This window comes from Kogia breviceps, chromosome 5 (assembly GCF_026419965.1).
Source record: "Kogia breviceps isolate mKogBre1 chromosome 5, mKogBre1 haplotype 1, whole genome shotgun sequence".
NCBI lineage: Eukaryota > Metazoa > Chordata > Mammalia > Artiodactyla > Physeteridae > Kogia > Kogia breviceps.
Genome location: NC_081314.1, coordinates 108,855,600 through 108,881,766, shown reverse-complemented (window position 1 = coordinate 108,881,766; position 26,167 = coordinate 108,855,600).

Here is a 26,167-nt window from a genome sequence, read left to right as displayed (position 1 = left end):
AATTAAGTTCTTTGCACAATGGAAGTTAGTCATTGACACAATTAAACCAATGCCTTCAGAATCCAGTACTGAAGGAATGAACAGCATAGCCAAAGAACACTCATGCCAAAAAGGTTTTCCTAAATCATGGGATTGAAGAGATCAGCCTGCTTTTTTGGTGTCATGACAAAAATTCCAAATAAACTCTCATTCCAAAACTGAAAAGAATTCATGTCAGATAGTACATGAATTGTTTCTCTTATATTCATTTTTTTTTAGTTTTTTTCACTGTTTTTGAGACTTCAGAATATTGGTGGCAAGATATAACAAGTTAGAGATGTTTTGCTCAAACCCTGGAAAAAATGTCCTAAAACATAAAATGTACTTTAACACAGATTAATTTAATAATATTTTGTTATTTTAATATAATCGATAATGTAAAAATAAGTGCAATAAAACATAAAATGGAATAGTTACATATACTTTAATATGTTTCAGTTCTTTAAATCATACGTAATAATTTTAGTTTCAGTTAAAAATGACTTATTTGCTCTAGAGTTGTTTTAACATGATGCAAAATTCAATTTCAAGTTGATGGTCAGATATGTGTCTAGATTTAAAATATATAATTGAGAGACATTCAGTTGTTGGAAATGTACGGAAAGAAACAAGGAAACTGAGTAGATATGGTTTGGTTTTGAAATTTTTTTCAATAATAAAAATATTTCTAACTGTCCCTTGCCCTCCAATCACATTATTGACTTTAATCATAGTAATAGGTTCTAGTTGAAGCAACTATGAATTCAGGCTAAATTATAAAATGTAGACGCATACATTTCAACAGGTGTCATAAAGTTGTGATAACATTCAGTAATTCAATGACTGCTATTGTTGCTGATACTGATACAGTGTCTAAAGATTTTTATGTAAAGAAGACTGAGTATAATATGGTCTTACTGATGTCAGTTACCTGGAAAATTTCTCCTTTGATATTTTTGCTGTAAAGTTTTATTGTGATAACTAGTACATATAGACTTGACCACAATCAGGTATATAAAAATATAAGCATCTAGAGAATTCAAAAGATACACTGCAATTAGTATTTCTGATACTATTTTTGACTAGGCAATTGTTTTTCCATTGGTAGAGTATCATAAAGTATCATACTTATGATATTTTACTTATGATACTTATGATATTTTCTGGTTGATAGTAATTGAGCGTGGTCACTTGACTTACTCCTATAACCACTAAAGTATTTATAAAATTTGAATTTAGGATAAGGGGGAGGACACCCATTAAGTTGCTGGGAGAATAATGGAGGAAATGAGGAAACATACTACTGTTTGGTTTGGGAAAACTTTGTTTTTTTTTAAAAAAAAATTGCTTATGGTAACACTGTGTCCGACTCTCACTGGATTGCAACATCCTTAGATTTTTCCTTAGGACATTAAAAACATGTTTCTTTTTCCTTTTTGAATTTTATTATTCCTTCATCGTACTTTACTTAGTGTTTCACTATAGCTATTTTCTCCAAGGAATTTATCTGTTAATGCATTAGTGAATACCAATGGATTAGTAAATTGCCTCTTTAGGGAAAGCAAGGAAGGCATTGTGTCTTATACCACAGAGAACTCTCAAAAATGTGAGAACTTTCAAGCCCTGAAAATTCTTGTTGGACAATGTTTTGAGACAGATTTGTATTTTGCATACACAAGGGGGGCAGCCACTTAACCTAAAGCAAGGGAAAGGCAACATCCTGCTTCAAGGTTATTACTTACACTGTCATCTGATTTGATTTAAATAAGGTTGAGGTAATGTGGGTCACTAAAGAATAGAATATATAATTAACTATCCCATGATCAAGTTAGAGAGTGATATTAGTGGGTTGTAAGAGAGAACTGGGATTTAAAAATAAAATTTGTGTTAGATAAAACATTGGCAGTGAAACTTATTGGTTTTGTCGCTATTTTTTTTTTCACAACAGTAGTTGAAGAATGTGATGGGATGATTGCAAGTGTTAGTCATGAAAAGGGATCCGTGGGAAAAGAGAGAGAAAATAAAACTGAAAATGTATTTGAAGAAATTATGGCTGAAAACTTCCCAAACCTAAAGAAGGAAACAAATATAAAGGTACAGGAAGCATAGGGGGTCCAAAACAAGATGAACCCAAACAGACCCAAACTAAGACATTTCATAACATGGCAAAAGTTAAAGAAAAAGAGAATTCTAAAGGGAGAAAGAGAAAAGCAAAGAGTCATTTACTAGGAAAAAAGAAAAAGAGAATTCTAAAAGCAGAAAGAGAAAAGCAGAGTCATTTACTAGGAAACCCTCATAAGGCTATCAGCTTATTTCTCTGCAGAAACTGCAGGCCAGAAGGGAGTGGCATGATATATTTAATGTCCTGAAAGGGAAAAACCTTCAACATGGGATACTCTACCCAGCAAGATTATGATCTAGACTAGAAGGAGAAATAAAGAATTTCTCAGACAAGCAAAAACAAATAGAATTCAGAAATGCTAAGTCTACCCTAAAGAAATGTTGAAAAGTCTTCTTGAAGTAGAAAAGAAGTAAGAATCTACAGGAAAGGGAAAATTCCAATAGGAAAGGCAAATATATGGTAAGGACTGAAGATCACTTAGGCCAGGATGTAGATTTTAAAAAATTGTAAAAGTGATTATAACTACAATAAACAATGAAAGGATACGGATAAGCATGAAGATGTAAAATAGAACATAAAAATCAAAACATGAGGGTGAGTATAAAAATGTAGATCTTTTAGAATGTATTTGAACTTAAATGACTATCAGTTCGAAGGAAGTAGATGTGGTTATGGGTTAACATACTTGAACTCCATGGTATCCACAAATCAAAAACATACAACAGATTCACAAAAACTAAAAACAAAGGAACTCAAACATACTACAAATGAAAATCTCCAAACCTCAACAGGAAAAACAAAAAAAGAAGAAATGAACAAAGAACTACAAAATCAACTGGAATACAAGGAATAAAATGGCAATAAGTACATAACTATTAATAATTACTTTAAATATCAATAGACTAAATGGTCTGATCAAAAGACATAGAATGGAAGATTGAATTTTTTTAAAAAAGAATTTGCAATATGCTGCCTACAAGAGACTCACTTCAGGGCAAAAGAGGGGGACAGAAAAAGATATTTCATGCAAATGGAAGTGACAAGAAAGTGGGGGTAGCAACACATATCAGATAAAATAGATTTTAAAATAAAGGCCATATAAAAAGACAATGAAGAGCATTATAGAATAATAAGGGGATCAATACAAGAAGAGGATATTACACAAGTTAACATATACACATCCAGTATACGAACATCTAAATATATATAGCAAATACTAACAGATATAAAAGGAGAAATTGACAATAATACAATAATAGGAAACTTTAACACCCCACTGACATCAGTGGACAGATCATGTAGACAGAATATCACTTAGCCAACAGAGGTACCAAATGACAAAACAGACCAAGTGGATTTAATCAATATCAGGACACTATAGTCAATGAAACAAAACAAAATAAAGCACTTAGAATATACATTATTTTAAAGCATGCATGAAACATTCTCTAGGATAGACCACATTACTAGGTCAAAAAACAAGTCTCAACAAATTTAAGAGGCTAGAAATTATGTCAAGTATCTTTTCTGACAACAACAGTATAATTAGAAATCAAACAAAGAAAGAAAAATGGGAAAAGAACAAATACATGGAGATTAAACAAAATGTTACTAAAAAACCAATGAGTCAATGCTGACATCAAAGAAGAAATCAGAAAATACCTTGAGACGAAAATAGAAACACAGCTTTACAAAATCCATGGGATGAAGCAAATGCTGTTCTAAGAGTGAAGTTCAGAGCAATACAGGCTTTTCTCAAGAAATAAGAAAAACCTCAAAAAAACAACCTAAACTACCACCTAAAAGAATTAGATAAAGAAGAACAAACAAAGCCCAAAGTCAGCAGAAAGAAGAAAATAATAAAGATGAGAGAGGAAATAAAATAGAGATTTTTTTTAAAAATAGAAAAAAGTAATAAAACCAAGAGTTGGGTTTTTGAAAAGATAAAATCGACAAACCTCTAGCCAGGCTCACCAAGAAGAAAAGAGAGAGGACTCAATAAACAAAATAATAAATAAAAGAGGAGAAATACCAACCAATACCACAGAAATACCCCAAAAAATGTAAGAGAACACTATGAACAGTTACATGTCAGCAAACTGAACAATCTAGAAGAAATGGATGAGTTTCTAGAAACATTCAGCCTGCCAAGACTGAGTCAAGAAGAAACAGATAATTTGAACTGGCCAATCACTAGAAGTGAAACAGAATCTGTAATTTTAAAATTCCCTGCAAACAAAAGTCCAGGACCAGATAGCTTCACTGGAGAATTCTACCAAACATATAAAGAAGAGCTTATACCTATCCTTCTCAAACTATTCTGAAAAATTTAAGAGAACAGAAAACTACCAAATTAATTCTAAGAGGACATCATCACCCCAAAATCAAAACCAGACAAAGACACTAAAAAAAAGAAAATTACAGGCCAATATCATTGATGAATATAGATGAGAAAATACTCAACAAAATATTAGCAAACTGATTCCAACGATACATAAAAAGGATCATACACCATGACCAATCTGGATTCATTCAGACACAAGAATGGTTCAACATACACAAATCAATCAATGTGATACACCACATTAACAAAAAGAAAGACAAAATCCACATGATCATCTCAGTAGACACAGAAAAAACATTTGACAAAATTCAACATCCATTCATGATAAAAACTCTCACCAAAGTGGGTATAGTGTGAACATTTCTGAACATAATAAACACCATTTACACCGAACCCACAGTCAACATAATACTCAAAGGTGAAAAGCCGAACGTCTTCCCACTAAATTCAGGAACAAGGCCTGGATGCCCACTCTCACCACTTCTCTTCAACATAGTATTGGAAGTCCTATCCACAGCAACCAGACAAGAAAAAGAATAAAAAAATGTATCCAAAGTGGAAGTGAAGAGGTAAAATGGTCACTATTTGTGGATGACATGATATTCTATATAGGGAACCCTAAAGTCTTCACATAAAAACTATTATAACTAATAAATGAATTCAGCAAAGGTAGTAGGATACAAAATTAGTATACAGAAATCTGTTGCATTTCTTTACACTAATTATGAAATATCAGAAAGTAAAAAAAAATCCTGTTCAAAACTGCATCAAAAAATAATCTAGGAATAAACTTAACCAAGAAGGTAAAAACCTATATGCTGAAAACTGAAATACTGATAAAGGAAATTGAAGATGACTCAAAAATGTGGAAAAATATACTGTACTCTTGGATTGGAAGAATTAATATTGTTAAAATGGTCATATTACCCAAAGCAATCTACAGATTTAATGCAACCTCTGTCAAAATACCCATGACATTTTTCACAGAACAAATAATCCTAAAATTTACATGAAACAACAAAAGACCCAAAATTATCAAAACAATCATGAGAAAAGAGAACAACTCTGTAGGCATAACCCTTCCGTACTTCAGACTATACTACAAAGTTACAATAATCAAAACAGTTTCGTATCAGTAAAAAAACAGATCTATAGGTCAGTGGAACAGGATAGAGAGCCCAGAAATAAACCTACACACCAATTAATCTATGAAAAAGGAGCAAGAATATACAATGGCTAAAAGACTGTCTCTTCAGTAAATGGTGTTGGGAAAGCTGGACACCTATGCTTAATTAAATGAAATTAGAACATTCCCTTATACCATATACAAAAATAAACTCAAAATAGTTTAAAGACCTAAATATAAGGCATGACACCATAAAATTCCTAGAAGAGAACATAAGCAAAACATTTTTTGACACCAATTGTAGCAATATATTCTTATATCTGTCTCTCAAGGGAAAAGAAATAAAAGCAAAAGTAAATAAATGAGCCCTAATTAAAAGCTTTTGCATAGCAAAGGGAGAAAAAAAACTTTTGCATAGCAAAGGAAACCATCAACAAAATGAAAACACAACCTACATAATGGAAGAAAGTATTTGCCAACGATGAGACCAACAAAGGGTTAATACCCAAAATATACAAACAGTTTATACCAATCAATATGAAAGAAAACAAACAAGCCAATCCAAAAATGGGCAGAAGACCTAAATAGGCTTTTTTTCCAAAGAAGACATACAGAGGGACAACAGGCACATGAAAAGATGATCAATATCAGTAATTCTTAGAGAAATGCAAATGAAAACCAAAATGAGGTGCCACCTCACACCTGTCAGAATGGCTATCATCAAAAAGTCCACAAATAGTAAATGCTAGAAAGGGTGTGGAGAAAAGGGAATCTTTCTACACTGTTGGTAGGAATGTAAATTGATGCAGCCACTATGGAAAACAGTATGGAGGACCCTTAAAAACTAAAAATAGAGCTAACACATGATCTGGCAATTCCATTCTTAGGTATATATCCAGAAAAAACAAAAACTCTAGTTCAAAAAGATACATACACCCCAATGTTCAATAGCAGCCCTAGTTACAACAGCCAAGAAATAGAAGCAATCCAAGTTCCCATCAACAGATGATTGGCTTAAGAAGATGTGGTATATAAATATAATGGAATATTACTTAGCCATTAAAAGGAATGAAATATTGCCATTTGCAGCAACATGGATGGACCTAAAGAATATTTTGCTTAGTAAAATAGGTAAGACAGACAAAGACAAATACTATATGATATCACTTATATGTGGGATGTAAAATATTACAAATAAATCTACATACAAAGCAAAAACACAATCACAAACATAGAAAACAACCTATGGTTACCAAAGGGGAAAGGGGGAGCGGGGAGGGACAAATTAGGAGTATGAGATTAACAGATACAAACTACCATACATAAAATGGATAAGAAACAATGATTTACTATATAGCACAGGGAATTATACCCAATATCTTGTAATAGTCTATAATGGAATATAATCTCCAAAAACAAACAAACAAAAAAACAAATTATTATACTGTACATCTAAAACCAACACAATATTGTAAATCAACTATACTTCAATTAAAAAAGAAATAAAATTATGTTAAGAAATAGAGGAAAGCACTGAAATGGACATTTACAGTTCAAAAGGAGAAAAAAACCTGACAGACTTTTAATAAATAATCAAAATATTACCCCTAGAGAGCAACTGAAATTCTGTCTTCTGTTAGTTTTATATTAAAATCAATAATTCTACATTTTATATTATACAAGGGTACAAGGGCCATATTAAATAATAAAAGAGCCTGGACTTAAAATCATAATATGCAGGTTCGAATTTTACTTTCTTTTGCTGACAGTATATCAAAATATGCTTACCTTTTTGGGACTTCAGATAGGATAAACGATATTTTAAAATCTTTTCAGTTCTGAATTACTGTGAGTTTTTGGATTCTAATCATGTTTAAATTTATAAATATATATATACCATTTAGTAATGAAATATTTAATAATAAAACATTAAAAATCGTCGATGTGTGTTTTTAACTACTTAACATTCTACCTTAGTTTTCCTGAAATTCTCTTTGCTGAATACAAAGCTAATTCTTTTTATTATTATTATTATTGTGGTAGAATAGTTAACGTGAGATCTACCCATTTAACAAAATTTTTAAGTGTATAATAGAGTATCGTTAACTATAAGCATGGTGTTGTACAGCAGATCTCTAGAACTTATTCATCTTGCATAACTTTTTCTTGTTGAACAACAACTCTCCATTCCCTGGAAATCACTATTCTACTTTACGCTTGTATGATTCTGACTATTTTAGATACTTCATATAAGCGGTGTCATGCAATATTTGTTCTTCTGTGACCAGATTATTTTACTTAACATAATGTCCTTCTGTTTCATCCATGTTGTCACATATGGCAGGACCTCCTTTTTTTAAGGCTGAATAATATTCAATTGTGTGTACAGAGCACATTTTCTTTATCCATTCATCAATCTTCCATATGGATTTTTCCATATCTTGGCTATTGTGAATAATGCTGCAATGAACATGGGACTGCAGATATCCTTATAAATACTAATATTATTTCCTTTTATTTCAGGAAAAAAAATGCCATTGACATTTCTTTTTCAGCAATTCTTAATCATCTAAGACCATTTCTATTTAGCTGTGCATAAAAGAGTATATGTATGCCAACAGTTTCAAATGCTGGAATTCAACTTATCATAGAAAAATGACACAAGCCTTTGCATCTTTAGAATGGTACTTTTAGATAAAAATAATATAGTTGCTTCATACATATGCATAAACACCTTAGGGCAACAAGATCAAACTAAGCTTCATGGTATTCTATGGATCGTCAAACTCCTTTACAAACATTATATAACACAATTGTTAAAGATATTTCATTCTGAAAGATACTAATTGTATGTTTGATAGTCAAATCTCAATTTTTTAATATTATTTCAATTGTACATGAGTGGTATATTGCCCAAGAAAATATAGCCTTCTAATGCACTATAAAGCTTTCAAGTGTAATATTCTTAAACCAGTGAGATAGTGATGAATCTGTCTTCCCTGTTACCTAAGTGTTCTCCTTAAATGTTACACTTAAATGTTTAAGAAAAAAATGTTGAGGAGATTTTAGAATTATGTTTTGACACTGAAAACTTTTTTTCTCACGAGACCATAAACTGATGACTTGTCAGTAGCCACAGACTTCGAAAATATAAGAGCTTTATATGAAATTTCTTTTAGACCTCTACTGTTTACCCCACATCATTTGCAAGCTGTGTGCTTGCAAATATTCAGTCCAGTATATAAATATGCTCCCAACAGCTGAGCAATTTGTGTGTTTCAGTAACACTAGAGTAAAGCCTTTGGGAGTCTGTGACAACTAGGATCAAGCTAAAATAAATTAAACACTTTTTTGTGATCCTTAGAGCCAAGGATTAATGTGCATTTCAAAAATAGAAAGGTGTCTTGGAAAAGGACATACTTTATTACACAAAATACGTACATTTTGATTTTGTTTAGTATATTTAAAAACTACAAGTGTACTCACCATGGTTTCCCTACTTAACAAAAATGACATTTTTACTATCTTTCCAACCAAGTGTTAAAATTGTCATCGTTTGAGTTGAGTAAGTATGTCTCAAGGACAGCCAAACAAAACTATAGTCAATGGGGTGCAATTAAATATAGATATCAAAATTCATATATTCACTCTTGAAATTAAATTTCAAGGTATATAAATGAAAATGTCTCAGGATCAATAAAGTACCTAAAGTTTCATAAACTTGTGGGCAGGCCTTGTTTAGGACCTAGATGGTGTGTGTGTGTGTGTGTGTGTGTGTGTGTGTGTGCGCGTTTTCTGATCACAGAGTTTAAAAATTATTTGAGCCAATATTAAAAATGAGAAATTTCCATATAACAATCCAGGTTTTGTTCTCTTTTTGAAAACCAAGAATGATATGGAACTGAATAGAGGCTTCTGTTTTGCACTCATTTACATTCGTTTGAGACTTACAAACATTTGAGTTTCAACCAGTTTTGGACCAACTCAAAGAATTCTTATCTTTTTGACAAATTACACAAAAGCATCACCTTCCCAGAAATAGTGTGAAGAGAGATATTATGAAATAGTTGAATATATACAGGGCCAAAAACTAGCAAGATAGACTTTAATTTTATTGATGTCCGTACAAATACAGGCATTTCTTGCTCAAAGTCAGAAGCTGTTCTTGAAAACCAGACATCCTTCATGAATGCAGTAACCTGGAGCCTAATTTCATCTTATTGGAAATATGAGAAATTATAATACTCCTTGTAGACTCAAGGTATCTCAGTTATTGTATGAATCATTATGCAAGGTTTATGATATATATTTTCACTGTTTACAAGTTTTTTTAAAAAAAATTTATTAACGTGTTTCTAATAGATGAAATTGCTGCCTGGTTAAATTCATCAAAAGTAATATTTCTGTAACCCAAAGTAGATATTCATTACAACAGACTATGAAGATCGTAAAAGAGAATGAAAAAGTGAAAGAGAGACTTTGGAGCCATCATACTCAATCATACAGATAGCTGTCTATTGGAAAATTCAGGGTTATTACAAAAAGCAAAAATCTGACAATGTATTTTCTTAGAAAAGATTTGGGGAGAAAACACCTAAAGGGTAGCCAGTCAGAGTTTTGGAAATTTTGTTTTGGAGGAAAACATGCTTTAATCTCCTTTGCTAGAAGACTTCTCAATTGTCTTTTAAGCCTCTTATACAGAGTGAAGTAAGTCAGAAAGAGAAAAATAAATACCATATGCTAACACATATATGTGGAACCTAAAAAGAAACATGGTTCTGATGAACCTAGCGCAGGACAGGAATAAAGATGCAGACATAGAGAATGGACTTGAGGACACAGGGAGGAGGAAGGGTAAGCTGGGACAAAGTGAGAGAGTAACAATGACGTATATACCTACCAAGTATAAGATAGATAGCTAGTGGGAAGCAGCTGCATAGCACAGGGAGATCAGCTTGGTGCTTTGTGACCACCTAGAGGGGTGGGATAGGGAGGGTGGGAGGGAGACGTGAGAGGGAGGGGATATGGGGATATATGTATACATATAGCTGATTCACTTTGTTATACAGCAGAAAATAACACAACTTTGTAAAGCAACTATACTCCAGTAAAGATGTTAAAAATAAAGCCATATAAGTGGACATCATATTTTTTAAATGGCAACAAAGGGCAAATACTATTCTTAGAGAAGGTAATAAATTCAGATTATAACTGCTCATGTCCACTTTGCAGAATGACAACACTCAAAAATGTACTAATAAATGTCTATGGACATAAACACACAGAAATCTTTTTTCTTAATTTTCTGCATGTGGTGTCTGTAAAGTCATACAACAGTCTAATACTCACTAGTTAGGAAATAGTGCTGATATCTAGTTTAACAAGATAACTAAGGTGTTCAGAAAACATAAAAGGTACCTAAATACATACATACCTTTCTAAAAATTATATATACAAGCTCTCTGGGGAAAACATATTGGTTTTTGTCCTGTGGAATTATATCTTAAAAAGAATAGGAAATACACACATACACATACATTTAAGACAGACAGTATTTCACTGTCAGTTGTAAGATAATAATAGGAAACATAATTTCATGAGTCATAGCCTGTTTGACTTTAATCCTTTTAGACGTTGCAACCATTTGATTAAGTACTCTATGAGCTTTCTCCCCCAACACTCTCAAAGTGTCATCTGTCATAGCCCTGCTGTCACAGCCAAAAAATATGACTGTCTAATGATATTAGAGCCAAGAAATATGATCTTGGCTCTAGCATTTCAGATCACAATGGTTCCTTACTGTAAACCATGTAGCACGGTCCCTGTGTATATAATGAAAGAGAAGATATCAACTGAGAGCATGAACATGGTAGATTTGGGGGGAAAAATAGACTGAAAAACATGGTAACTTTATTTTTCTGCCATATTTGATACAGAATACCATTTATAAATACCTAGTATCTGCTTTTTATTTTTTCTAAGTAAATGATTATAAATACATTATTAAGCAAGTAAAAAATTACTCAGTCCACATTTGGACTAAGCCACTTGATCAGAACATTTGCAATAGCTTAAGATGCCTGGCTTACTACTGTATTAGATTTATTGTTATTTGATCCCTGAAAATATCCTAATATGCCATTAACACTGAAAGTGTCAACTAAATGTGGAACATAATAGTGTGGGCTTTGGAATAAAAAAAATATTCACAGTTCCTTTTCAGAGATATATAATTCATCTGTGTCATATTTGGCAAGGTGCTTACTATCTGTTTCCTGTTTTCCTTATTTGTAAAACTATGCTTCCAATATCCGACTGGCAGAGGTTTTTGTGAGTTAAGTGGAAAAAATGCATGTGAAAAATTTAGCCAAGTGTTGAACACACAGTAGGTGGTCAATAAAAGATAGCTATATTTATCATTAGAAATATTGTTGGAAACATAATAATAAATCTATTTCTATCCTTGTACAATGATACGGTTTAAACCTGTAATTTGGAAATTCAGGTCACCATACTTCAATATTAAACAGCTTGTAGAGAATACAAGGTGGTGCCACAAAACTAATTGAGGAGGTAGAGTGGTTTTAAGAACCATTGCTTTGAGTTTTGGAGCTACAGTGGATTTTGAGACATGTCAAAGTAGACAAGAAAGAAATTTGGGAAGTAGACATAGTTCACAGGGCAGGGAACATGATGGTTAGAGGGAAGTATTATATATTGAATGGAAGGGGGGTTAGCCAGACTATTGGAGGTAGAGAGTATGGCATACTTATTTAACAAAAAACCCCTGAGAACAGTGAGTAAAACTCAGAAACATAGGCTCTGCCCTCCAAAAGCAAATGTGCAAGTGGTGAACCTGGAAAATATAGAAATATAAGAAGATAAACTTACCAGATAGTAAAAATGTACAAAAGGCAAGAAACACTTTTGGAATGCTGCTGTGAGGATCTCCTTGGACCCTCTTCCCAGCAAAACAGCAATAACTCATGAAAATAATTCTTTTTAAATCCCTTTAAATCTCTGGGAAGTCTTAGCCTGTGCACAGTCTTAAGTCTGTGCCATTTCATTCACAGTCTCTCCTCCTTCAGTAGGGCAAAAGCTCTACTCTGGGCAGATGCAAACAAGAAGATATGACTCCCTCACTCTGCTCCCAACCCCCAGTCTAAGGTGATGACTTCTTCCAGTAAAGGACAGGCTGTGACCTTTACTCATCCCTTCCCCCCAGCTTCATATTGCAGAAGCTCTATTCGAGGAAAACAAAGCTAAGAGTTGTAGAGTTCTCATCGTCTACCCAGACCCACCAGTCAAATGGAAACTCTGAGGCATGTCTGGCCAAGAATATTGGGACCCAATTGCCCCCTACTCCAGCTTGCTCATGGGGTAGAAGTTACAAGACAGGAGAGGCAAGCAAGACCTGTCACTCACAACCATAAACACCAGTGCCCAGTCTTAGGGTAGAGTTTGTCACTTCAGGAGAATCAGGCCACTCCAGCTCCGGTGCAGTGTCACAGAGTTTCTGCATAGGAGGAGGTGCAATCTCTACAAGAACAGAAAGTGCTATAGCCCTTATAAAGGGATCGACTTTATTTGAAACAAAAGAGAGCATTTGGGCCCATGGGCAGGGTTAAAATCAATGGAGATCCTGGTGCACAGCAATTAAGAAGAGACTGTAATCACAGCAACAAGCTCCATGATAGCAACAAGTAGACCAGATAGAAGTTTAACAACAAGACCAAGGGAAATAACTGGAAAAGACGAGCCATTCCTAGGATTAAAGCAAGTTTCAGAGACTGACCTGAAAGAAGTTTTGAGTCTATCTCTGCAAATGGGGTAGGAACATATTATTTAGATCAGACTGTGGAAACATTTATGCTTCAGAGAGTTGTTGAATGCAATATATCAGTCAGCTAGCAATTAGTGGAGGCTAACTGAATGTGATTCCACTAGAGACAGAACATCCAAACTTAAGAGGGAAATCAGGTAAAAAGACAGAGCCCAGCTAAAACCACATTCACCTCTGTGTAGGTTAGGGGGAGACTGCACATATCCAGGGCTGTACACTGTGAAGAGCAACATCACGAATGCAGGCTGTGAGAGAAAAAGACTTCACTGAATTAGTACAGCCAATTCACTAAAAAAACAAACAAGCAAACAATGAGACTGGGGGGGTGGAGGAGACAGGATCCAGAATTGCTACAATATATTACCTAAAATAGACAGTTTCAACAAAGAAACTGAGTCATGCAAAGATCAGAAAAGTGTGATCTATACATGAGAAAAAATGTAAGCAATAGAAACTGGTTTTAAGAGTATACAGAAGATGCCCTTAGCAGACAAAGACTTAAAAGCAGCTGTTATAAGTATTGTCCAAGAAATAAAAATAACTATGTTTAATGAATTTAAAGAAGGCATGATAACAATGTCTCATCAAACAGTGAACATCAACAAAGAGATGGAAATTGCTTGAAAAAAAAGAATCAAACAAAAATTCTGGAGTTCAAAAATACTGTAAACAAAATAAAGAACTTACCAGAGAGGTTCAACAGTATTTTTAAGCTGGCAGAAATATAAATCAATGAACATGAAATAGATTGATAAATATTATGCAATGTGAAGAGAGAAAAAAAAGAATAAGGAAAAATGAACATTGCCTCAGAGGATACAATGTATGTAGGAGACCCTTAAGTGAAGCGATATATTCATAATAGAAGTACATGAAGGAGAAGAGAGAGAATACAAAAAAATATATTATAAGAAATACTGGCCCAAAACTTCCCATATTTAATCAAAACATCATTCTGCAGATCCAAAAAGCTCAATGAATTCTAATAAGATACACACAAAAAGGTCTACAGCAGACACATCAGGATAAAAATGTTGAAAGTCAAGGACAAAGAAAAAAACTTAGAAAGCAGCAAGCAGAACTGACTTGTGATGTACAAGAGAACTCCAAAAAGAATAGGCGGACTAATCAGAAACAATGGATGTCAGAAGACAGTAGTATAACACATTCAAAATATTGAAATAAAAAGAATAGAACATTCAGAAAAAGAAAAACAAATATCGTATATTAACGCATATATGTGGAACCTAGGAAAATGGTACATATGAACCGGTTTGCAGGGCAGAAATAGAGACACAGATGTAGAGAACAAACGTATGGACACCAAGGGTGGAAAGTCGCGGAGGTAGTGGTGGCGGTGGGATGAACAGGGAGATTGGGATTGACATACATACACTAATATGTATAAAATAGATAACTAATAAGAACCTGCTATATAAATAAAATAAAATTCAAAAATAAACAAGTAGACAGCTAGTGGGAAGCAGCCACATAGCACAGGGAGATCAGCTCGGTGCTTTGTGACCACCTAGATGGGTGGGATAGGGAGGGTGGGAGGGAGGGAGATGCAAGAAGGAAGAGATATGGGGATATGTGTATATGTATAACTGATTCACTTTGTTATAAAGCAGAAACTAACACACCATTGTAAAGCAATTATACTCCAATAAAGATGTTAAAATAAATAAATTAATAAATAATAAATAAATAAATAAAACTTTCAACCTAGACTCAAAATCAGCAAACTTTCCCAAAAAATCACTTTAAAAAATGAAGGTGGAAATAAAACATTTCCAAATTTTTTTAAAAATGACAATTTCTTGCTAGCAGACTCACCATACAAGAGTCATAATAAAGTATTTCAGGCTGAAAACAAGTAACATCAGTTAGTAATTTAAAACCACACACAATTAAGAGAGTGCTGGTAAACATAATTATGTAGGTAATCATAAAAGACAGTATAATTGCATATTACTTCTCTTTTCTTTACCAATTCATGTTATGAGGTCAGTATCACCCTGAGACCAATATCAAAGACATCGCAAAACAGAAAATAGAAAACTACAGATCAATAACTTTATATAGCTGAATATAGATGCAAAATATCAGCAAAATACCAGCAAACCAAATTCAGCAATATATAAAAAGGATTATACTATATAAATTATAAATTCCATGGCCAAGTGGGATGTATCCCAGGAATGAAAAGTTGGTTTAACATACATTAGTCAATTAATGTAATTAACCTTATTAATAGAATAAAGGATAAAAACCACATAATCATCTCAACAGACACAAATTACTTTAAAAATCCAACACCTTGGGCTTCCCTGGTGGCGCAGTGGTTGAGAGTCCGCCTGCCGATGCAGGGGTCACGGGTTCGTGCCCTGGTCCGGGAGGATCCCACATGCCGCGGAGCACCTAAGCCCGTGAGCCATGGCCGCTGGGCCTGCGCGTCCGGAGCCTGTGCTCCGCAATGGGAGAGGCCACAGCAGTGAGAGGCCCGCATACAGCAAAAAAAAAAAAAAAAAAAAAAAAAAAAATCCAACACCTTTTCTTGATAAAATTACTTGAAAAACTAGGAATAACAGGAAAATGACTCAACCTAGTAAAGAGAATCTATGAAAAACCCACAGATAATATCATACTTAGTGAAAGACTGAAGTTTTCTCTCTAAGATCAGAAACAAGACAAATAAGTCAATTTTCAGCACTTCTATTTAATATTTTACTTGATTCTAACAAGGCAATTAGGTAATAGATACATAATACATACTTATATACATGCATACATACATACATAGGTTGGAAAGAAGGAATTAAAAATATCTCTTTTTGAAAATATGATTTTGTATGTAGAAAATCTGAAGAAATCTACTAAAAACAACTAATATACTACTTTGGCAAGGTTGCAGGATTCAATATAAATATTCAAAAATCAGGGCTTCCCTGGTGGCGCAGTGGTTGAGAATCCGCCTGCCGATGCAGGAGACACGGGTTCGTGCCCTGGTCCGGGAAGATCCCACATGCCGCGGAGCAACTCAGCCCGTGAGCCATGGCCGCTAGGCCTGTGTGTCCGGAGCCTGTGCTCCACAACGGGAGAGGCCACAACAGTGAGAGGCCCGCATACCGCAAAAAAAAAAAAAAAAAAAAAAAAAAATTCAAAAATCAATTGCCCATCTATAAACTAGCAATGAACAATCATCAAAGAAAATTAAGAAAACAATTCTACTTATACATAAAAAAGAATTAATTTAACAAGATATGTGCAATACTTTTACTCTGAAAACTACAAAACATTTTGAAATGCACTAAAAAAGACCTAATAAATAGAACGACATCCCATGTTAATAGACTGGAAGACTTATTATAGCTAAGATGTCAATTCTCCCAAATTGATTTAGATTCAATGCAAACAGTATCAAAATTCCAACTACTTTTTTAAACAGTGAATTGGCAAATTTATCCTAAAATAAACATGGAAATTCAAGATACCCAAGATAGTCAATACAATCTTGAAAAATAACAAATTTGGAGGCCTCAAACTTCCTGATTTCTACATTACTACTAAGCTACTGTGATCAAGACATTGATACTGGCTTAAAGATAGACACATACATAAATGGAATAGGATTGAGAATCCAAAAATAGCAACTTATATATTTATAGTTAATTGATTTTTGACAGCTATGCCAAAAAAATTCAATAAAGAATGATCTTTTCAAGAAATGGGGCAGGAACAACTGGATATCCACATGCAGAAGAATGAAGCTGAACTCCTTTCTTATACCATAACCAAGAATTAATTCAAGACCAAAATATAAGTGCTAAAAGTATAAATGTCTTAGAACAAAACATAGAATAAGTCTTCATTACCTTGGATTAGGGAAAGCCATCTTAGATGTGACAACAAAAGCACAAGCAGAAAGGAATATAATAAATTATTTGGACCTTATTAAAATTAAAAACTTTTTGCTACAAACTTATGAAATGGGAAAAAAATACTTGCAAATCATGTATCTGGTAAAGGTGTTGTGTCCAGAATATATAAACAACTCTTAACAATTCAAAAAAGATAAATGAATTTTAAAATGGGCAAAGGATCTGAATAGATATTTCTCCAAAGAAGATATACAGCCAATAGACATATAAGATGTCAGCAGGGACTTTCCTGGTGGTGCAGTGGTTAAGAATCCCCCTGCCAATGCAGGGGACAAGGGTTCAAGCCCTGGTCCAGGAAGATCCCACATACCGCAGAGCAACTAAGCCTGTGCGCCACAACTAATGAAGCCTGCGTGCCTAGAGCCTGTGCTCTGCAACAGAGAAGCCACTGCAACAAGAGACGCCACTGCAATGAGAAGCCCATGCACCGCAACGAAGAGTAGCCCCCTCTTGCTGCAACTAGAGAAATCCCACGTGCAGCAATGAAGACCCAATGCAAAAATAAAATAAATTAATTAAAAAAAAAAAAAAAAGATGCTCAACATCAGTACTCAACAAGGAAACACAAATCAAAACAACAATGAGATACCACTTCCACACACTAGAATGGTGATAATCAAAATGATAATCACCAACTGTTGGTGAGGAAGTAGACAAATTGGAACCCTCATACATTGTTGGCAGGAATGTAAAGTGGTGCAGCTGTATTGGAAAACAATGTGACAGTTTCTGAACATATTAAATATGGAGTTATCATATGACTCAGCAATTCGATTCTTAGGTATATATCCAAGAAAAATGGAAAAACACTTCCACAGAAAACGTGTATGAATGCTCATAGAAACATTATTCATTATAACCAAAAAGTGGGAAAATTCAAATTTCCATCAACTGATAAATGTATAAATAAAAGATGATGTATCCATCCAACAGAGTATTATTTGGCAATAAAAAGCAATGGAGTCTGTATGCAGAATACTGTAAGACACTGATGAAAAAAATTAAAGATGATACAAACAGATGGAGATATACCATGTTCTTGGATTGGAAGAATCAACATTGTGAAAATGACTGTACTACCCAAAGCAATCTATAGATTCAATGCAATCCCTAACAAACTACCAGGGGCAGTTTTTCACAGAACTAGAACAAAAAATTTCACAATTTGTATGGAAACACAAAAGATCCCAAATAGCCAAAGTAATCTTGAAGAAGAAAAATGGAGCTGGAGGAATCAGGCTCCCTGACTTCAGACTATACTACAAGGCCACAGTAATCAAGACAGTACGGTACTGGCACAAAAACAGAAATATAGATCAATGGAACAGGATACAAAGCGCCGAGATAAACCCACACACATATGGTTACCTTATTTTTGATAAAGGAGGCAAGAATATACAATGGAGAAAAGACAGCTTCTTCAGTAAGTGGTGTTGGGAAAACTGGACAGTTGCATGTAAAAGAATGAAATTAGAAGAATCCCTAACAACATACACTAAAATAAACTCAAAATGGATTAAAGACCTAAATGTAAGGCCAGACACTACCAAACTCTTAGAGGAAAACATAGGCAGAACACTCTATGACATAAATCACAGCAAGATCCTTTTTGACCCACCTCCTAGAGAAATGGAAATAAAAACAAAAATAAACAAATGTTACCCAATGAAACTTAAAAGCTTTTGCACAGCAATGGAAACCATAAACAAGACGAAAAGACAACCCTCAGAATGGGAGTAAATATTTGCAAATGAAGCAACTGACAAAGGATTAATCGCCAAAATTTACAAGCAGCTCATGCAGCTCAATATCAAAAAACAAACAACCTAATCCAAAAATGGGCAGAAAACCTAAATTGACATTTTTCCAAAGATATACAGATTGTCAACAAATGCATGAAACAATGCTCAACATCACTAATCATTAGAGAAATGCAAATCAAAACTACAATGAGGTATCACCTCACACCAGTCAAAATGGCCATCATCAAAAAATCTACAAACAAATGCTGGAGAGGGTGTGGAGCAAAGGGAACACTCTTGCACTATTGGTGGGAATGTAAATTGATACAGCCACTATGGAGAACAGTATGGAGGTTCCTTTAAAAACTAAAAATAGAACTACCATAGGACCCAGCAATCTCACTACTGGACATATACCCTGAGAAAACCATTAATTCAAAAAGAGTCATGTGCCACAATGTTCACTGCAGCTCTATTTACAATAGCCAGGACATGGAAGCAACCTAAGCGTCCATCAACACATGAATGGATAAGGAAGATGTGGCACATATACACAATGGAATATTATTCAGCCATAAAAAGAAATGAAATTGAGTTATTTGTAGTGAGGTGGATGGACCTAGAGTCTGTCACACAGAGTGAAGTAAGTTAGAAAGAGAAAAACAAATACCGTATGGTTACACATTTATACGGAATCTAAAAAAAACAAAAATGGTTCTTAAGAACCTAGGGGCAGGACAGGAATAAAGAAGCAGACGTAGAGAATGGACTTGAGGACACGGGAAGGGGAAAGGGTAAGCTGGGACAAAGTGAAAGTAGCATGGACTTATATATACTACCAAATGTAAAATAGATAGCTGGTGGGAAGCCGCTGCATAGCACAGGAAGATCAGCTCGGTGCCTTGTGACCACCTAGGGGGGTGGGATAGGGATGATGGGAGGGAGATGTAAGAGGGAGGAGATATGGGGATATATGTATATGTATAGCTGATTCACTTTGTTATAAAGCGGAAGCTAACACACCATTGTAAAGCAATTATACTCCAATAAAGATGTTAAAAAAATAAATAAATAGCAGTTTTTAAAAAAAGTAATGGAGTACTGATACATGCTACAACATGGATGAACCTTGAAAACATCCCCAGTGAAAGAAGCTGGTCACAAAGGACCACATATGAAATGTCAAAAATAGGCCAATTTACAGAAAGAGATAAAAGATAAGTGCTTGCTAGGACCTGGAGTGAGGGATGGGAATTAAGAATGACAACTAATAAGTACAAGGTTTCTTTTGAGGATGACGGAAATATTCTGAAATAGACTGTGGTACTCCAACAACTCCGTGGACTACTGATACATGCTACAATGTGAATGAACCTTAAAAATGTTCTGTTATCTAAAATAAGTTGGTCAAAAATACCTTATATTATATGATGACATTTACATGAAATGTCCAGAGTAGGCAAACCTGTGGAGATGGAGAGTATATTAGTGGTTTAAGTGGTGCTGAGGGCTGGGAGGGTGGGGGCAGGGATTTTTGAGTGACTGCAAATATGCAGATTGCTTTTTAGTATAACGACAGTGTTCTAAAATTAAGTTATGACGATGGTTATACAGCTCTCTGAATATACTAAAACCCACTGATCTGAGAAATTCAAAAAGGTGAATTGTATGATAGGTGAATTATGTATCAATAAAGGTGTTAAGAACTGTACAAAGAAAATATAGCTAAACTTAGCAGAAATTTAGACAGGGAAAATTCAAACAGCTTATGGACATCGCTGAAATATAGGAAGAGAGAACATTTCTTGATATGTAGGTAGAGTCATTCTCTGGAGCATAGGAGCAGACAAAATGTAAAATCTGACATCTGCAATGTCATCTGAAAACAGACATCTGAAAATTTTAATATTGGAGAGTAGTAAGTAATGGAAATTTCTACAAAATTTTTGCTGAGAACAATTTTTTTTTTTTCAGGATCAAGCAGAGGGTTTTGTGAAGTGGTCACATGTAGAAAAAGAGAAAATTTTCAAGGGCAGAGAACTAGTCATAATCAGAGTTGACCATACTAGATGAACTTTGAAAACATCCCCAGTGAAAGAAGAGGGGTATTAGAGGAGCGGTAGAATCTACATTTCAGAATAAATTCTGAGATACAAAAATGAGAGATAATTTTTTTTAATGATTTTAATTTTTATTTCTAATTGTAATCACAAACACAAAACATAAACTTTACCAATTTAAGCATTTTTAAGTATACAGTTCAGTAGTGTTAGGTATGTCACATTGTTGTGCAGCAGATCTCTAAAAGTTTTTCATCTTGCAAAACTGAAACTCTATACCCATTAAACACTGATTTCCTCTTCCTCTTCCCAGCAGCCCTTGACAACCACCTTTCTACATTCTGTTTCCATGATTTTGACTACTTTAGATACCTTATATATGTCAACTCAAACAACATTTGTCCTTCCATGACTGTCTTATTTTACTTAGCACATCCTCGAGGTTCATTCATGTAGTACCATGTGACAGGATCTCCTTTTTTAAAAAGCTGAATAATATCCATTGTATGTATCTATCACATTTTCTCTACCCATTCATCTTTGATGGGTATTTGGGTTATTTCCATCCCTTGGCTATCGAGAAAAATGCTACAATGAACATGGGTATACAAATATCTCTTCGGGATTGTGCTTTGAATTCTTTTGTATGCATACCCAGAAGTGGGATTGCTAGTATGGTAATTCTATTTTTTAGATACGGTAATTCTATTTTTTAATTTTTGGAGGAAACTACATACCACAGCAACATTCCAACCAACAGTGCAAAAGATTTCCAATTTCTCCACATCCTTGCCAGGACTTGTTTTCTGTTCTTTTGATATGGCTATTTTAATAAGTGTAAGGTGATACCTCATTGTGGTTTTTGAATTGCATTTCCCTAATGATTAGTAGTGTTGATCACCTTTTCATAGGCTTGTTGGCCATTTGTACGTCTTCTTTGGAGAATTGTCTATTCCAGTTCTTTGTCCACTTTTAAAATCAGGTTATCTCTTTTTCTTTGTTGTGCATTGTAGGAGCTCCTTATATATTCTGGTTATAAAACCCTTATCAGCTATATGATTTGCAAATACTTTCATTCTTTAGATTGCCTTTTCACTCTGTTAATTGTTCCCTTTGATCACATAGAATGTCTCACATACTAAAAGATGCTATTTTTTTTCTTTAAAAAAAAGTGCTACTTACAAAAGTGCAGCACTTTCATATAACTAGTATTATCAATACAAGTTAAAAGTACATTTCACCATGCTGCTGTCTCTAGGCACTGACACCACAGCATGGACTACTATTTCCACCTCTGCTGGACACTGAAGAGCAATATTTTAACCACCGACGCTGCTGATTCTGGAAACTGCCATTCCTGATGCTAGTCTCACCAGAAAAATTCACTCTGGTTCCTGCTTCTATATCTCACTAGCTTCAAAAGAATCATCAGCTTCATATATTTGACAGAGCCTAAGTGAGAACTGTGCCCATGATTTAGCTGCAAGAGAGGACTGGAGAGTGAGCACAAGACATTTTCAACATCTCAAACGGGAAATAGGTTAGGTTTTTTTAAGGTGGAGAATTCCTCAAACATAGACATAATTAGGCATTGTGATCAAAAATTTAAAAATGACTTCCACCACTCATCTTTAGGAAATAAAGATATTCTTTTATGAAACATATTTTTGTACCATTACTATAAATAATTATGGTCTTGATAAGCCATTTAACTTACCCAAAATAATGCTTCTAAATCTTTTATGCGTTTAGAATAACAAGGCAAATTTCAAGCCCAAGGTTCTTCATTTAGTTAATTATCTCTGATTACAGACTTGGTGTACATAGTTATTATAATGCTTAGAGACAGAAAAAGGGCTTCATTTGCCTGTAAGTTCATTCTATTTAAGTAGAGAATACATATTAGTGATCGAAGAAAGAATGGATCAATAATTAATAAATTAGGCCATCCAAATCAATACCTGTGACCTATATGATCATAGATGTTGTAGCTGATCACTCTCAAATTCTAGAAAGTAAATTATCTAAATAATGTCAGTTGGTCAAATCAACATTTCTTCTTCAAAGGCTAGAACAGGTCATATGCTATTCCATCACAATAAGAATGAAAATAGCCTTATGATATTTTCTTTCTTGAAGATGAATATATTGTACAGTACCTATTATGAGATACATTATTTTTACACTTAGTGTACTGTTACCTGCACTTAACATGCTGTCTACTGTCTCCAGAAATCAATGATTTACTAGAGGTCTATGGAACTTTATCAGATCTTCATATTATTTTATCGATATATATTAAATTTACACAGCAATTATCAAAACTATTTTCACCAGATCTTGCATTTTTACAATTTTATAATTTTCAAAAATTTTTCTCCTATATGAAAATTTACGTGGCATATATTCAGGACTTATGCATCTGAAATACTCCAAAATCTGTTACCAAATTTAATCATTTAATTAAAATATTCCATAATTTTTACCAATAATTTATAGACAGATGATATGATAAAACAATTAATTAGCATTTTCCAGTGTTTTTATTTAAAAGAAAAATCTCGACATCAAAATGTCATCATCATCCTGCATGTAACACTGTGGTTTTGCCCTAGCAAAGCTATGTTAGCCGAAGAGAGTGCTACCTACTTCTAACAAGGGAAATTCAACCGAAAAGAGTCTTTAGGTATAAAGCTAAATACTGTAACTGGATTGAACAAATATCTGCTATGTCCACACATATGAAACAATCTAGATTCTTGTTGACCACTTCCTGTCTCCAGTTTCTTTCAATCCATTTCCAGTCAGACTGAGGATGAATTTTACAGATAAAAACGTGATGTGTTATTGTAGTTTAGAAATGGTGGTATTGGTTTCCCAGGCTCTCACCCTGAGCCAGTGACATGGGCAGATTTATACTAATTCCAGAATTGGCTGGAAAACTTCAGTTAAGCATGGGAAGGAGAGTGAGATGTGAGTCACAACCACAAAATGCTTTATTTCATGAGAAACTGGTGTAAGTGAGAACTTTAAATGGTATTGACAGGAGTGTGAATTTTCTTTTTTGAGAGTTCCACCTGCCTAAAAGTGGAAGCTTCCCCTGCTGCTGCCCATGCTGTCCTCATTTGAGGGATAAACAAAAGCCTCTTCTCCAAAAGTCTGTCAATCCAGCACTTTCATGAGCCACTGAATTCATTTAAAGAAAAAAAAAGTGCTAAACGAATACATTGTCAAACTAAAAATGATTTTAATTTTTAAAGGGAAACTTGGCATACCAATTATTCTGTATAATCATCTAAGCAATGTGTAGTTTTGCATTACCAACTACTATGATAAGGAAAAATCCAATATCATATATGCTATTTTAAACAGTTTCTGGTGGTATCCAAAGTATAACTAGCAAGAAATGGCTACAGAAGTTGCACATAAATACCATGGAGAGTGGGAAGCAAAAATACTGCCTCAATAGATAAACACTATCAGAATAAATGCTTATTCTATTTAAGATTTTTTTATGTTCTAGCATTAGACATAAATTGTATAAAAAAGAAAATTCTGACGTTTTAAGCCAAATAATTATTTCATTACTTCTTTGACAGATTCCCACTGACTTATTCACAGGAGAAACTTATTGAAGTATCAGATTACTACTTTTGATTTTTAGTTTTATCTTTCTATTTTGGCCAGACAAATTATTTCTTTTAATTTTTATTTTTATTTTTAGGGGTAAAGAAAAAAACAATTTTTCTGTACTCTCTCTCAACTTAGAGATTATTGTAAGTCATTTATGTTTATACCATGAAAATGTATATAATGTCTTCAATTATCATATACCACATTTTTTCTCTTTCTAAAAATCAAGTTAGGAACATTCTTTTCAAGTGCTCTTTTCGAGTGCTGCTCTTTCATTTCAATTCATCTACTCCTACACAAGACCTGCTAAAAGATGGGATCTAGTTAATACTCCTGATGCGCTGTGTTCACATCGGCTTCCTCTTTGGTACTGTGATCCTGAGCAAGACACAATAGGAGGCGTTTGGGTACTTATTGTGCATAATTATTAAGGTGTGACAAAAGGATGAAGGAATTGCAGAGGCAATCTGTTCTTCAATCTGGGCTGTCTGAGGACCCTTTCAGAGCAGCAGAGTGTTAATTTCCTGCACATCTCATGATAAGCAAAACAAGCCTTCTCTGACAAGAAGGTTGCCATGAAAACATGCCGTTGCTGCATAATTTATTCTCTAATGTAATAAAAACCGCAGTGAAATAAGAGGGCTAGTTCTCTTCGGTTAAGAAACTCACAAGCTTTTATAAACAACTGATCTCCTTCTGCCAAGGGGTAGAATAGAGACAATTTGGTTATATTTTGAAAGCTAATGAATCCCCTCAATTTATAATAATTTTTAATTCACATAAGCAGTGATGGAAAAAAGATAATTTTTATGATGGTTCCTAGTGATTTGAAAGTCCATTCTCCTTCAAATACAACAGTTTGCAAAACAACCACAATTACAGAATTAGTATCTACTAGTTAATAAAATTATTTATTTACACATTGGTTCCAGATAACTGTGAAAGTTAGTAAACACATTAAAATTTCAAATACATATGCCATATAATAAAGTTTTTGACTTAAAAACTAAAAACAGATCTGTTTTAATATGATGAGCTTGAAAATAAACGTTGGGTACTTTTGTCTTACCATCCTTTAAGAGATCATCTTTAAGGCAAAAACCCTATAGAAGAAAATTAAATAAACCGACAATTTGTCTTTTTGAACTTAACTTGCATCAGAGAAAAAGAAGGATTATGATGAATGATACAAAATACCCTTTTTTTTTTTATCTCTGAATTGGAAATAGCAGGTTATGTTATGCAGGTTTGGTCTGCAAAGTAACCCATCAGCTCAAAAGTACAAAGCCGTCTTTCTTTGCCCCATGTGATGTTCCAGACCTAGTTGGAGGTTACTGT